Source organism: Budorcas taxicolor, chromosome 5, assembly GCF_023091745.1.
Source record: "Budorcas taxicolor isolate Tak-1 chromosome 5, Takin1.1, whole genome shotgun sequence".
Classification (NCBI taxonomy): Eukaryota; Metazoa; Chordata; class Mammalia; order Artiodactyla; family Bovidae; genus Budorcas; species Budorcas taxicolor.
Genome location: NC_068914.1, coordinates 26,550,637 through 26,564,275, shown reverse-complemented (window position 1 = coordinate 26,564,275; position 13,639 = coordinate 26,550,637). Strand labels below are relative to the sequence as shown.

The 13,639-nt window shown below is 39.9% G+C and overlaps 1 pseudogene; it reads right to left on the bottom strand.

Annotated features, from left to right (window-relative positions):
• LOC128047532 (nicotinamide/nicotinic acid mononucleotide adenylyltransferase 1-like) overlaps positions 1-13,639 on the bottom strand; it is a 45,274-nt pseudogene that overhangs the window by 13,393 nt on the left and 18,242 nt on the right.

Here is a 13,639-nt window from a genome sequence, read left to right as displayed (position 1 = left end):
GTGTGGAATCTAAAAATATGATACAAATGAACTTATCTATAAAGCAGAAATAGACTTACAGATATAGAAAATAAGTTTATCGTTGCCACAGGGTGGGGAAAGTAAGGAGAGAATGATAAATTGGAAGATTGGGATTAAAATGTATACACTACTATGTATAAAATAGGTAGCAAGGACCTGCTGCATAGCACAGGAAACTATACTCAATATCTTGTGTATATGTATGTATGTATGTATGTGTGTGGGGGAGTTTAACTGAATCATTTTGCCATACAACTGAAACTAACACAACATTGAAAATCAATTATATTTCAATAAAAAATGTTAAATGAATTGGTGAAAGATTTATGAGTAATTCTGACTCTAGATTCTGAAGGCTCTACTTCTTTACTAAATCAGATCATCAGAAAGGCATGTGTCTAACTTTTTCAGAAACATTAATACTAAGGACTACAATGTAATACTATGCCTTCATCTTTGTTGTTGTTACAGTAAGAAATGATCAGGATGATAAAAACTGTTGTTGTTCAGTTACTAAGTTGTGTCCAACTCTTTGTGACCTCAGCAGCATGCCAGGCTTCTCTGTCCCTCACTATCTCCTGGAGTTTGCTCACACTTATGTCCCTTGAGTCGGTGATGCCATCCAACCATCTCATCCTCTGTCACCCCCTTCTCCTCTTGACTTCAATCTTCCCCAGCATCAGGGTCTTTTCTAATGAGTCAGTTCTTTGCATCAGGTGGCCAAAGTCTTGGAGCTTCAGCATCAATCCTTCCAATGAATATTCAGGGTTGATTTCCTTTAGGATTGACTGGTTTGATCTCCTTGCTGTCCAAAGGACTCTCAAGAGTCTTCTCCAACACTACAGTTCAAAAGCCTCAATTATTCAGCATTCAGCCTTCTTTATAGTCCAACTCTCACATTCATACATGACTACTGGAAAAACCATAGCTTTGACTATATGGACCTTTGTTGGCAAAGTGATGCCTCTGCTTTTTAATATGCTATCTAGGTTTGTCATAGCTTTTCTTCCAAGGAGCAAGCATCTTTTAATTTCATGGTTTCAGCCACTATCTGCAGTGATTTTGGAGACCAAGAATATAAAGTCTGTCACTGTTTCCATTTTTTCCCCATCTATTTGCCATGAAGTGATGGGACTGAATGCCATGATCTTTGCTTTTTTAATGTTGAGTTTTAAGCCAACTTTTTCACTCTCCTTTTTTAGCTTCATCAAGAGGCTCTTTAGTTCCTCTTCACTTTCTGCCATTAAAGTGGTGCCATCTGCCTATCTGAGGTTGTTGTTATTTCTCCCAGCAATCTTGATTCCAGCTTGTGCTTCATCCAGCCCTTCTCATGATGTACTCTGTTTATAAGTTAAATAAGCAGGATGACAATATATAGCCTTGACATACTCCTTTCCCAATTTTGAACCAGTTGGTTGTTCCATGTCCAGTTCTAACTGTTGCTTCTTGCCCTGGATACAGGTTTCTCAGGAGGCAAGTAAGGTGGTCTGGTATACCCATCTCTTTAACAACTTTTCAGTTTGTTGTGATCCACACAGTCAAAGACTTTAGCATAGTCAGTGAAGCAGAAGTAGATGTTTTTCTGGAATTTCATTGCTTTCTCCATGATCCAGTGGATATTGATGATTTGATCTCTTGTTCCCCTGCCTTTTCTAAACCCAGCTTGAATATCTGGAAGTTCTTGGTGCACATACCACTGAAGCCTAGCTTGAAGGATTTTAAGCATAATCTTGCTCGCATGTGAAATGAGTGCAGTTGTATGGCAGCTTGAACATTCTTTGACATTACCTTTCTTTGGGATTTGAATAAAAACTGACCTTTTCCAGTCCTGTGGCCACTGTTGAGTTTTCCAAATTTGCTGTCATACTGAGGGCAGTGCTTTAACAGCATCATCTTTTAGGATTTGAAATAGCTCAGCTGGAATTCCATCACTTCCACTAGTTTTGTTCCTAGTAATGTTTCCACTTGACTTCAGACTCCAGAATTTCTGGCTCTAGGTGAGTGATCACACCATCATGATTATCTGGGCCATTAAGACCTTTTTTGTTCAGGTAAAAACTACTATATATAAAATAAACAGCAAAGTCCTGCTGAATAGCACAGGGAACTATATTTAATAACCTATAATAAACCATAATTTAAAATAATATGGAAAAGAATATGTATAACTGAATCAGTTTGCTGTATACCAGAAACTAATGCAACATTGTATATCAACTGTGCTTCAAATGAAAAAAAAAAGAAAGAAAAAGAAATCGTAATGCAAAGACAGGATTTTCAAGAAAATTCTATTGAAGACTTTGTTCTGTGGTTCAAGACTTGTTAGAGAAACATACGTGTGAGAATTCTGCTAGGATAATACTGGAAAGGTTTGATCCTTTGTAACATACTTACACACATCCTTTCATTAGTTAATGACAGCTACATGGCACTTCACATTTCATTCTGGCTGCCAGAAAGCTCAGAATTAAGTCATATGTATCATAATTAGCAACCTCGATATTTCTAGTTTAAGCTCAAAGTAAATTCCATTCTTCAATCTCTATCTTCGTGGTTTTGGGACCTGTGCTATTTGTTGTTAGTAGTCTCAGATCCTTTTGTATTATTAGTATTCTTTTACATATTATAAATATTAAACAAAACATACAAGCTTTCCAATTTTAAATGGTCTGTTTGTGTGTATCTGAATCTTCTGTCCAGCTGGTCATTTTCTTAGAGATAGGAACTCACTTTTTCTCCTCTGCTCCGTCCTCTCTGTGGCTGTCACAGTTCTGCAGCCAGTCCGGGCTCAATAAATAGTTGTTGATTAACAGTATCCAAGCTAATTAATTCAGCCAAAACAAGAGTGTTGTGATCTAATTCTAATACTAAAAAGACTACTTGTAAAGCTGAGTTACTATAGTAATAAATCTTAAGACTGAAAACAAACACATGAAATTATGTTCAACCTCATTAACAATCAAAGAAATACAAATCAAAATACTGAACCACTGTTCTTGGACAATTTTATTAGCAAAAAAATATTTAATGACAAGTTACTGGCAAGCATCCTGAGAAATAAGTGGAATTCTAATCACTAGAAGTGAGAGTGAATAACCTTTCTAGAAAGAAATTTGGCAATATGGGTGAAATCTTCAAACATGCTTATATTTTTGATACTGCAATTGTATTTACCCTATATAAACAGTAGGTATGAAAAAATCATGTTCGAGGATCTTTTTATAGTATAAGTTATGATAGAAACAAAACTAAAATAACTGTCAGTCAATACAAAAGTGAAAATTGGTACAAATGTTATAATTTGGCAACATTTATAGATACTTTCTATCTAGAAATCATTTTTCTATGAATTTACCCCAAAATAATATGTGAAATGACATATATGAAGGGATATTTATTTCAGCATTATTAAAAATCTTCAGCTCTATGGAATTGGATAAGTAAAGCATGGGACCTCTGTGACAGAAGACTAGGCATCTTTCAACTTGCTGTTGTCAAAGGAAATTTATTGACATAGGAAAATGAACACAGTAAATTGAGATACAAATGTAGTTTTCAAAACAGCATTTATAGGATGCAATCATTTTTAAAATAAAAGCTATGTTAACATTTAGATATGCCATTTTGCTTTTATATATTTCTCAAATTGTCTACAATGAGCAAATAGTACTTGTTTAAAATTGAAAAACCTAGTGGAGGCAAGTATGCATTTATGATTTTAAAAAATTCAGTTGGAAGCGGCACACCATAAAATGGCACACCCTTCTGAAGAAAGCTGTTCTCTAGCTGTCAGTCAGGCACTTTACACTGTCTGGACTTAGGCACATTCATAGAAGCTCGATTAGGGCTTTCTGAAGTGCACTGCCTAATCATCTGAACCATGTTAGGAAGCTGGGGTTATGGAGGCAGAAGGCTTCCATCACCTCAGAGCCTGGACACCAACCAGATGCTGCTCTCCTAATCACTGTGGGGTCCAGCATACCATATATGGTTTCTCCACTGTAGAAGCTCATAGCTAGAAGCCTCTCTCCAAAAAAGAGCCTGGCCTATAGGACTAAGGCAGGAGGACGCAAGAGAAAATGGCCTCATCACAATTCCTGTTTGGTTGCTGCATCCCAGTAAGTGGGCCTCCACCTTACAAAAAAAAAAAAATGTGTAAAACATTATGTTTTGTTTTCTAGCCAATTTTGTAAATTAGTGTTTTGATGTACAGGGTAGTACTAAGAGATCTGAAAAGAGTTAGCATTGCCAGTAAAGTCCCAAATCGAATCCCTTTTTAAAAATATATTTTTATTTATTTATTTGACTGTGTTGGGTCTTAGCTGCAGCATGCAAACTCTAAGTTGTGGCATGTGGGAACTAGGGGAATCCCTAGTTCCCCACCCAGGGATTGAACCAGGGCCCCCTGCATTGGGTCCAGTCTTAGCCACTGGACCCCCCAGGGAAGTTCCCCAAATCTAATCTCTTGTTCATTTTAATTCAGTTTGGAAAATGTTATTGAGCACCTTAACAGTTCAGGGACCCATACTAAATGATGTAGAGAACACAAAAAGCAAAATCCCATTCAGTGAGCACCTACCTTGAAGTTAGGGGCCAAACTTGGACTTCATATTCTTGATCTCTTGTATATTCCCAATTATGCCAAAAGGGAAAGTCGGGAAAGTCAAGTGAACATCAAGTTGCTCAGTCGTGTCCAATTCTTTGCAATCCCGTGGACTATACAGTCCTTGGAATTCTCTAGGCCAGAATACAGGAGCAGGTAGCCTTTCCCTTCTCCAGGGGATCTCCCTGACACAGGGATCGAACACAGGTCTCCAGCATCGCAGGCGGATTCTTGACCAACTGAGCTGCAGGGAAGCCCAAGAATACTGGAGTGGGTAGCCTATCCCTTCTCCAGAAGATCTTCCCAACCCAGGAATTGAACCAAAGTCTCCTGCATTGCAGGCGGATTCTTTACCAGCTGAGCTATCAGGGAAACCCCACTGATAATCACCCCTCTAGAGATCATTAATTTGATCCTCATTTAACAGATGACATAGAGGAACAGAGCAGATACAGAATTTGCCCAAGCCAGATTCTAGCTGGTGAAGCTAAAATCTGAGCTCAGATCAAGCTGATCCCAAAAGCCCACATTTTCCCCACTATTTATCAATATATCAGCATCTACTTTAGAGATTTACAAATCATGCACATAAATATCTTTAAAAAAGTGGTTAGGCAGGAGGCAGGAATGTCCTATAAGCTCATTTCAAACATCTAAAGTAAGACCAAGGAAAGAGAGCACCCCTTAAGGATACTGAATGAATGAACATCTTCACAAAAGGGAACAGCAGCCTATAAACCAGACAGTGGAGTTTCCTTAAGCTTCTGGCAGGGTGGTATCGAAATGTCTTAGCAGCTCATAACAGCAAGAGTACAGGCACAGAGATGGGACCTAGGAGCTCTGCCTGAGAAATGGTGTCTGTGGGTACGTGGAGGCAACAGGTGGAGACACAGCTGGCAAGGCAGTTCTGAGCCAAGCCTTAGAGAGGCCTGAATTTATCCTCTGGACAGATTTTGAGCAGAGGAACAGCATACTCAGAACTGTACTTCAGAATGTTTACTTAGAAGTATTTGGTCCAGTTGATGTTTTCCCCCTTTTTAATTTCATAAGGCAATTCTGATTGTTGGAGAGCAAATAATGGCCATCTTGAAAGGTTGGGCTTTTTTTTTTTTTTGGTCCTTTTCTGCTTTTTAGTATGTAGATTTCCTTAGGTAAGTTCTTAACAACAGTGTAAATTTAAGAACTCACTGTCTGAACCTCACATATTAGTCTTCCATCATAGACCAGTGTTATTTTCCCATTCACCAAGTTACTTCAATACAGCAAATGTGGATTGGTTGCCAAGATATTTCAATCAGCTCCGCTTGGTTAATAAAGACTATGAATGCTGATGGATAAGTAAGCCCATCAGTGTCCCCTTTAGAGGCTGTGTCATTATAACCTCACCTCTCACTGAAATCAGCTCAAGCAGATCCACGTTTTAGGATGGGAAGCCAAGTTAACTGGCCAAAACCAATAGAGACTTAATTTGGAAGCAAGAAAAAAAGAATTCTAGAGATGAATAAAAAGCTCGAGATGAATGCGGTCCTCTTTTTTGTTGTAACTCTTCAGTGAGTGCTACCTGACAATCTATTTAATTTAATATAACCCCCTGGGAAGCCCACTTTCTTCCTATGCAGGAAACTGTAAAATGTCAGAAATACATAAAAGGCAGCTTATATCTGGAAGAGGAAAGACAGGTACACTTCTAGAAGAAACACCTATGAGATGAACCCTGAAAATTAGGCAGTTGGCACTGCTCATCTATTAACTTTTCTTTATTCCCTGCACAAGGACTGCAGCTTAGGGATCTGTTGAAAAGTCCTCACTCAGTATTCCAAAGGAGATTGTGAGCACCGCTGGTAGAAAGGAAAATCAAGGAGCAGAAGGAGGCATAATGATCAGTTCTGGTAAACACATGGGAAGTAGGACAGTGACTGTTTCCTCTCTCTTCCCTCTACTTCCCCCTCCATCCCAGGCTGAGATGCACCACCTCACGCCTGAATTCTTTCACAATCGCTGCTTTCTCACCATCCCTGACTGTGACAGCCCTCTACTTTCCAATGCTCCGGATTTTCAAGCAGCTAACTAAAGGAAAACCTAAGAACTGTGGACAAGCCTCAAGGGGAGGGAAAGGGGTATGGCATTTACCAGGCCCAGACCCACTCCTCCACTTCAGCCAGAACTAATAATTTTCATCTATTTTGTTCACTGAGCTTCCACTTAAGATTTCTTAATAAGAAAATGGTTTCACTCTGTGCTTTCACTGCCAAGGGCACTGGTTTGATCCCCTGGTCAGGAAAGTAAGATCCTGCAAGCCATGTGGTGCAGTCAAAAGTAAATAAGTAAAAAAAATAAAATTTGGAATTTTCCTGGTGATCCAGCAGTTAAGACTCTGTGCTCCCAATGCAGGGGGCCCCGGTTCAATCCTTGGTTAGGGAACTAGATCCCATAAGCCACAACTAAGACCTGGTGCAGCCTAATTAATTAATTAATTAAAACAAATTTTTAAATACTTAAAAAAAAAAGGAAAACCTAGTATTCTAATGGGCTCCAAAATCACTGCAGATGGTGACTGCAGCCATGAAATTAAAAGATGCTTACTCCTTGGAAGGAAAGTTATGACCAACTTAGACAGAATATTAAAAAGCAGAGACATTACTTTGCCAACAAAGGTCTGTCTAGATGTATGGATGTGAGAGTTGGACTATAAAGAAAGCTGAGCACTGAAGAATTGATGCTTTTGAACTGTGGTGCTGGAGAAGAGCCTTGAGAGTCCCTTGGACTGCAAGGAGATCCAACCAGTCTATCCTAAAGGAGATCAGTCCTGAGTGTTCATTGGAAGGACTGATGTTAAAGCTGAAACTCCAATACTTTGGCCACCTGATGTGAAGAACTAACTTATTTGAAAAGGCCCTGAAGGCGGGAGGAGAAGGGGATGACAGAGGATGAGATGGTTAGACGGCATCACCAACTCAATGGACATGAGTTTGGGTAAGCTCTGGGAGTTGATGATGGACAGGGAGGCTGGGCGTGCTGCAGTCCATGGGGTCGCAAAGAGTCGGACATGACTGAGCAACTGAACTGGACCGAATGTTCTAATGCTTAAAAGAAAGAAGGAAGGAAAATGTTTTCATTACCATAATAACTTTAAGAACAATGGTTGTATATCACTGCAAGCCTGGGTTCACACTTTTCATCATCTGACCCACTGGCTATACCAGCCTCGTTTTGAAACCATTCTCCTGCCCATCATTTCTCAGTACATTCATTCTCTTCCAAACTCCCTCCAAGTCATAAATAACTCTTAAGACATATCTTTGACTTCTGGCCATGTCTTGCCTTGCATCTATCTCGGAAGCATTTCCATCTCTGTGTGTCTCATCTGCCCAGTGGACCAGAGGCTTGGGGTCAGGTGGGGCCCCATCTACAGAGACATTGAGCACTCACACAAGCATCCTCATCCTTGGCTCCTCCCTACCTCCCTGCCCTTGCTGAAACCCTCCTCCACCCCAGTTTAGCTGCCCATTCCAGAGACTGAGCCCTCCTTTCTTGAAGCTCACCTCTTGCCTCTCTCATTTGTGAGGTTCCAGTCTGTTCCGACCTCTTCTTCTCAGATCAAATGCCCATCTAGTCAGCACCCTGTGATTTAGCTAGCACTCATTACCTGCCTTGAATTATTCTCTGGTTGTTTCAGGTGTTATATTTGTCTCCCTCAACCTAGCTGCAGGCTCAATGAGGCAATGGGTTGGCCCTTAACACTTCTTGATATCGGCAAATATCTCGTTTTGCTTTTGGCAAACGACACTCAAAGGTCAGATGAGTCAACTTCTCCTTAATTTCAATAGAAAGGAATTTTCTCTGTCTGTTTTAAAAGGCTAATCCCGCTTTCATATTTAATGCTGCAATCACTGCTATAAAAGTCATGACCATGTATAAAATTTTCTAAAAGAAGAAAATCACTTTTAACCTGATTTCCATCCTGATCAGCCTTTTGTAGTTACAAATAACAGAAGTGTAGTCACACCAGGCAAACATGTAGCAAGGTGTTTGTAAGGATTCAGGGAAGTACACAGAATCCACAAACAGCAAGTGAAGTGACATCTGGACCCGCCCCCGCCCCCCCACCACCGCAGAACCAGAACTGTGAAGTAGAAACTGACCCCCCTACCCACTCCTCGCATCCTCGCAGAGATACAAGAGTTGACTTTTCAAGCCAGGGCAGCTTCTTTGTTTCAAGGCTTCTCAGCTCCCTTATGACTCGACAACGTTATATAGACACGTATCTCTTCCCACAGTCCCAAATGCTGAGAAACCTTTCAGTTAAGCATCTGCAACTCTCTTTCCCAGGTCCCTCTGTTCTCATCTTAAGAGAGAAAATCTGATTGACTCAGCCCAGTTGTGGGCTGGGATTCCTCATCTGTTAGGTGTCCAGTAGGGAAGAGGGAGGCATGTTGTACAAAAATGAACAACCTAGGGAATCTGGGGGAAAGAAATAATATTGAAGAGGAATGACTGAGAGACAAGGACTGGCCTTTAGGGACGTTTATTATTACTTGTAACACATTAAAATGTGCCATTGGCTCCCTCTGATTTTACCTCTTCTGTTTTTCAAATATGCTTGTGTCTTGAAAAGTGTCCTTAATTTCAAAGTGCACAAATAGAAGGAAATCAGCAACCTGGAACCCACCTGGGTTAGCCTGAATGTGTCTGATCAGTCAAAATGAAAACCAGCAGGGTTTGTCTCAAAGAAGCCTCTGTGTCAACCCTCTTTAAAAATCCCCTAAATTTAAATAGACTCAATTTTGTATCCAAATTGGAACACTCTCTTGTGCTAAAAGATTGCATTCTATTTTTGTATTTGAGTCCATTAAAAATGGTCTTCCCTGGTGGCTCAGACGGTAAAGAAGCCACCTGCAATTCAGGAGACCTGGGTTCTACCCTTGTGTCAGTAAGATCCCCTGGCGAAGGGAATGGTTATCCACTCCAGTAATCTTGCCTTGAGAATTCCATGGACAGAGGAGCCTGGTGAGCTACAGTCCATGGGATTGCAAAGCGTGAGACAAAACTGCGTGACTAACACATACTTTCATTAAAAATGAAATTTATATGTATACATAAAAATATATTTTATGTAAACATATTTTATGTACATATATTTTTATGTATATGTGTTCCATGAGATTTCCCCAGTGAATATCATTATATCATGGGATTTTTGACTGCTAAACAGCATAATGTTTGTTGTTCAACAAAGAATACTTTAACATGAGCTTAGTGTCTGAAAATCAGCACTTTTTTTTTTTCAGATTAAGACTTCAAGGGAGCATTTTTTAAAAACTTCTGTCGTTTTGAGGTTACCAATATTGTTTTCATTTTAAAAATAAGACAGAAAACTTGTTGCCATATAATATTATTATCAGTCTATGGTTCTCCACTCTGCAATTTTTAACATAGAAAATTTTCCCATAAGACCAAAAATAAACGAGAATTCCCAGCAGACCTCCAACAAAAACATAGTCAAGTAGTAAACTTCAGAAACAAGAAACTTAATTAATTCTCCAGGAGAGAATTATGGAGACACAGCTAGCATTATATGGACTAAAGGTGTATAACACCAAAACAAAACTAAACATTTTTGAGACTACTTTTACCTTCAGTGATAACAAATTATTGAATTTTCTGCCAAAGGAAAGACTTATAGAACCTGCAAGACTCAGACTTAACAGAAAACAAATCAGTATTATTGGACATTAATGATTTTTGAGTCTTTGAGATGGATTTTATAGTCAACAACAATGATTCTGTCTTACTCACATTGAATCATGTAGGAAGAAGGAATTTTGAAATTGGCATTTCCCACACAATTTATTGCCTATAACTAAAGGCAAACACTGGTTTCTCCTGGTATCTCTCAACTTCACCATCACTATTTCTGCATAAGAGCAGAACTCCTTTAACAAGGTTTGTGGGTGAAATCAGAACTCTGCTATAGGGAAGAAGCTCCTCAGAGCCTTCCCACTACCACTTTCTTCCTGAGCCTGTAGCTATGCTTTGCTGGATACAATATTGTCTTTGTTGATATTCTCCCTGATAATCTACTTGATGCAATGACAGTATTGTTATTTTTAGCAGACAGGCAGATCCTTTTTTTCTGATTCTGAATTAGAGATCACACATTATCTAAGAATTAATTGCTCCCTCCTCTGTGCTGCCACAGCCAAGGTTAGTTCTATTCTAACATAAGTAATGTAACCTGCGTATGATAGTCACCCAGTCGTGTCTGACTCTTTGCGACCCCATGGACTGTAGCCCACCAGGCTCCTCTGTTCATGGCATTTTCCAGGCAAGAGTACTGGAGTACCGGGTTGCCACGTCCTCCTCCAGGGGATCTTCCCAACCCAGGGATGAAACCCAGGGCTCCTGCCTTGTAGGCAGATTCTTTACTGTCTGACCCACCAGGGAAGCCTGAGCAATGTAAGTTGCATTATATATGAGTAGTTCATCAAACCACAAATGTCTCCCTTAATTGTATTTCTTGAGGGAAAAAAAGTGTCTCCATCATCATCATATCTCCCAGGGTCCTTGGTATAGTACTTGGTGGAACCAAGGGACACCTTGTGGACATTCATTGTCCCATTCTCAGCCATCTCAAATAAACACATTATTCAAGGAAAGTTGCACTGAACAAATCTATTAAGACAATTTCTCTAGCCCACTCCTCTTCCTCCTCCACCCTGATTGCATAACCTAAGCATCCTTCCTAAATAGAATCTGAGCTGCCTGTCACTTAGGAGAAAGGAATAGGAAAGAGGGAGGAAGATCAGGAGATGAAGAGAGAGAGGAGAAGGAAGAAGAGAGACAGTTAACAGTTTTTGAGCCCCATCTGCCTGGAACGATGTGAAATACTTCACCTTGTCTCATTTAATCCGAACAGCCCTGAAAGGGGAATATTATTATTATGCTATTTTTCAGCCTAGAAAATTAAAAAGGTTAAACAACTACCCAGAGTCACCAGTAAAGAAGCAAAGCCAAGTACTCAGAAATTGTTAGAGGCCTGAGTAAATGATCTTATCACTGAGCATCACCTTCCCCCGACACTTCAATGGGAGCAGTTGAAAACTGGAGTAAGATAAAAGCAACCCATCATTTCACTCCATAGCATTTCAGGAACAGACATGTCCACCCACCTATCAGATTGAATGAAGTCTATGGTGTACTTAGGCAAGGATGCAGACAATTGTTGGAAGAATGGAGGCCACAGAGACAGGGGCAGGTCAAGCAGAGCTCCAGTGTATCTTCTTATGGTTCTTAGAACAGCCAACAGGATCCCAGCCAGGTGTTGGTGAAAGAGCATCTACAGAAAGTAAGATCTAATAACCTGGAAAGCCCAGTTTTTGCTACACTATAGCCTTCCATACTTAGAATTCCAGACAAACTGTGTGCCTGCAAGCTGTGCACGTGCATTCAGGGAATGTTTATAAATATTGAATACCTCTGGTTCTTTTTTTTTTAGTTGGAGTATAGTTGCTTTACAATGTTGTGTTAGTTTCTGCTGTATAATGCAGTGAATCAGCTATATGTGTACACATATCCCCTCCCTCTTGTGCCTCCCTCTGACTTCCCCCAGCCCCACCACACTAGGTCATCACAGAGCATCAAGTTGAGCTCCCTGCGCTATACAGCAGGTTCTCACTAGCTATCAATTTTACACATGGTAGTTATATATGTCAATCCTAATCTCCCAATTCATCCCACCCTCCCTCTCAAATTCAGCTTCAGCGAGGCCACGTTTCTCCAGAAAGAGAAAACAGTTAAAGAAACCAGAAACAAACACCATGCTTAAGTGCCCTGAACAATCTCTTGGCTTCCAGCTTCCCCAGCTGGGGCAGCCAGTTCCCTGCACCCTCAATAAACCTAAAAATGAAAAAAGAATTCTAGTCTACTATTTTGAGAAGTGTGCCCCAGTGTAAACCATCACAATATTGTAAAGTAATTATCCTCCAATTAAAATAAATAAATTTAAAAAATTTTCTTGGTACATTTGTTGGAAAAGCTCCTGCCTCACCCACCATGGACCTACTGAATCAGAATATTTAGGACTGGAAAAGAAATCAGCTTTGTTAACAAGCTTTCAAGGAAAGTCTCATTTATGTGAGAATAACCTTCCATTTAAAACATTCAAAACCCATTAGTGTGGCAAACTTTTCATTCCAGTGCCTGGCTTTGTAGAAGCAGCAGGGGGCCTCAAGTTTCGAGCTTTCTTGAAATTATACTCATTAAACCGCATGTTAATCATGGATCAGGGATTGCACATAATAAAACCCATTAATCTTTTGTGTGTTCCTGGAAGACTGCATATTGTATAAAAATACAAATGATCCAGTGGTTAAAGTCATTGGCTATAAGGAAAAGCAAAATTAATTATCAATGACCACATTGCTTACCCAGTTGACCTAAATCATTAGCAAATGTAATGGATAGCATAAAGGTAAGCATATTTGGTTTCATAAGCACTTTAAAGTGCTCCACAAGCATCTACCAGAGTCCCCAGATCTTGTTGCCAGCTTGGAGGATAGTTACAGGAGACTGTGTATGTGAGGTCAGTGATGGTCCTCTAGAGAAAATTCACTATGAATTCATGAAAAGACATAATCTGTTATGATAACCTGGATTTATCATGGAGCAGGAAGGAAACTGTTTCCTTTTTTCAGTGAAATGAACTCTTTTGTACCAAGACCACCAAGATGTCTTCTCATTTAGCTAAATCAGCATTTCCACCAGTGTGTTCCATGGAACACCAACCCTAAGAGATGTTGGCAGGCAGATGGAAAGGGGTGTGGAGATGGATCTTCTGGATCAAACACTTTTGGAAAATGGCACACTCTTGAGTGCCTTTTGAAGAATCACAATGCAAACTAGAACTTTAAGGTTCTGAGAGTCCAGCAGTAAAGAAACTCACATAAGTTTTGCATTACTCAATGACCTAGGCTGCAGGAAGTAGGGTGGACTCTGCCTGTCACAAGTAGAAAAGGG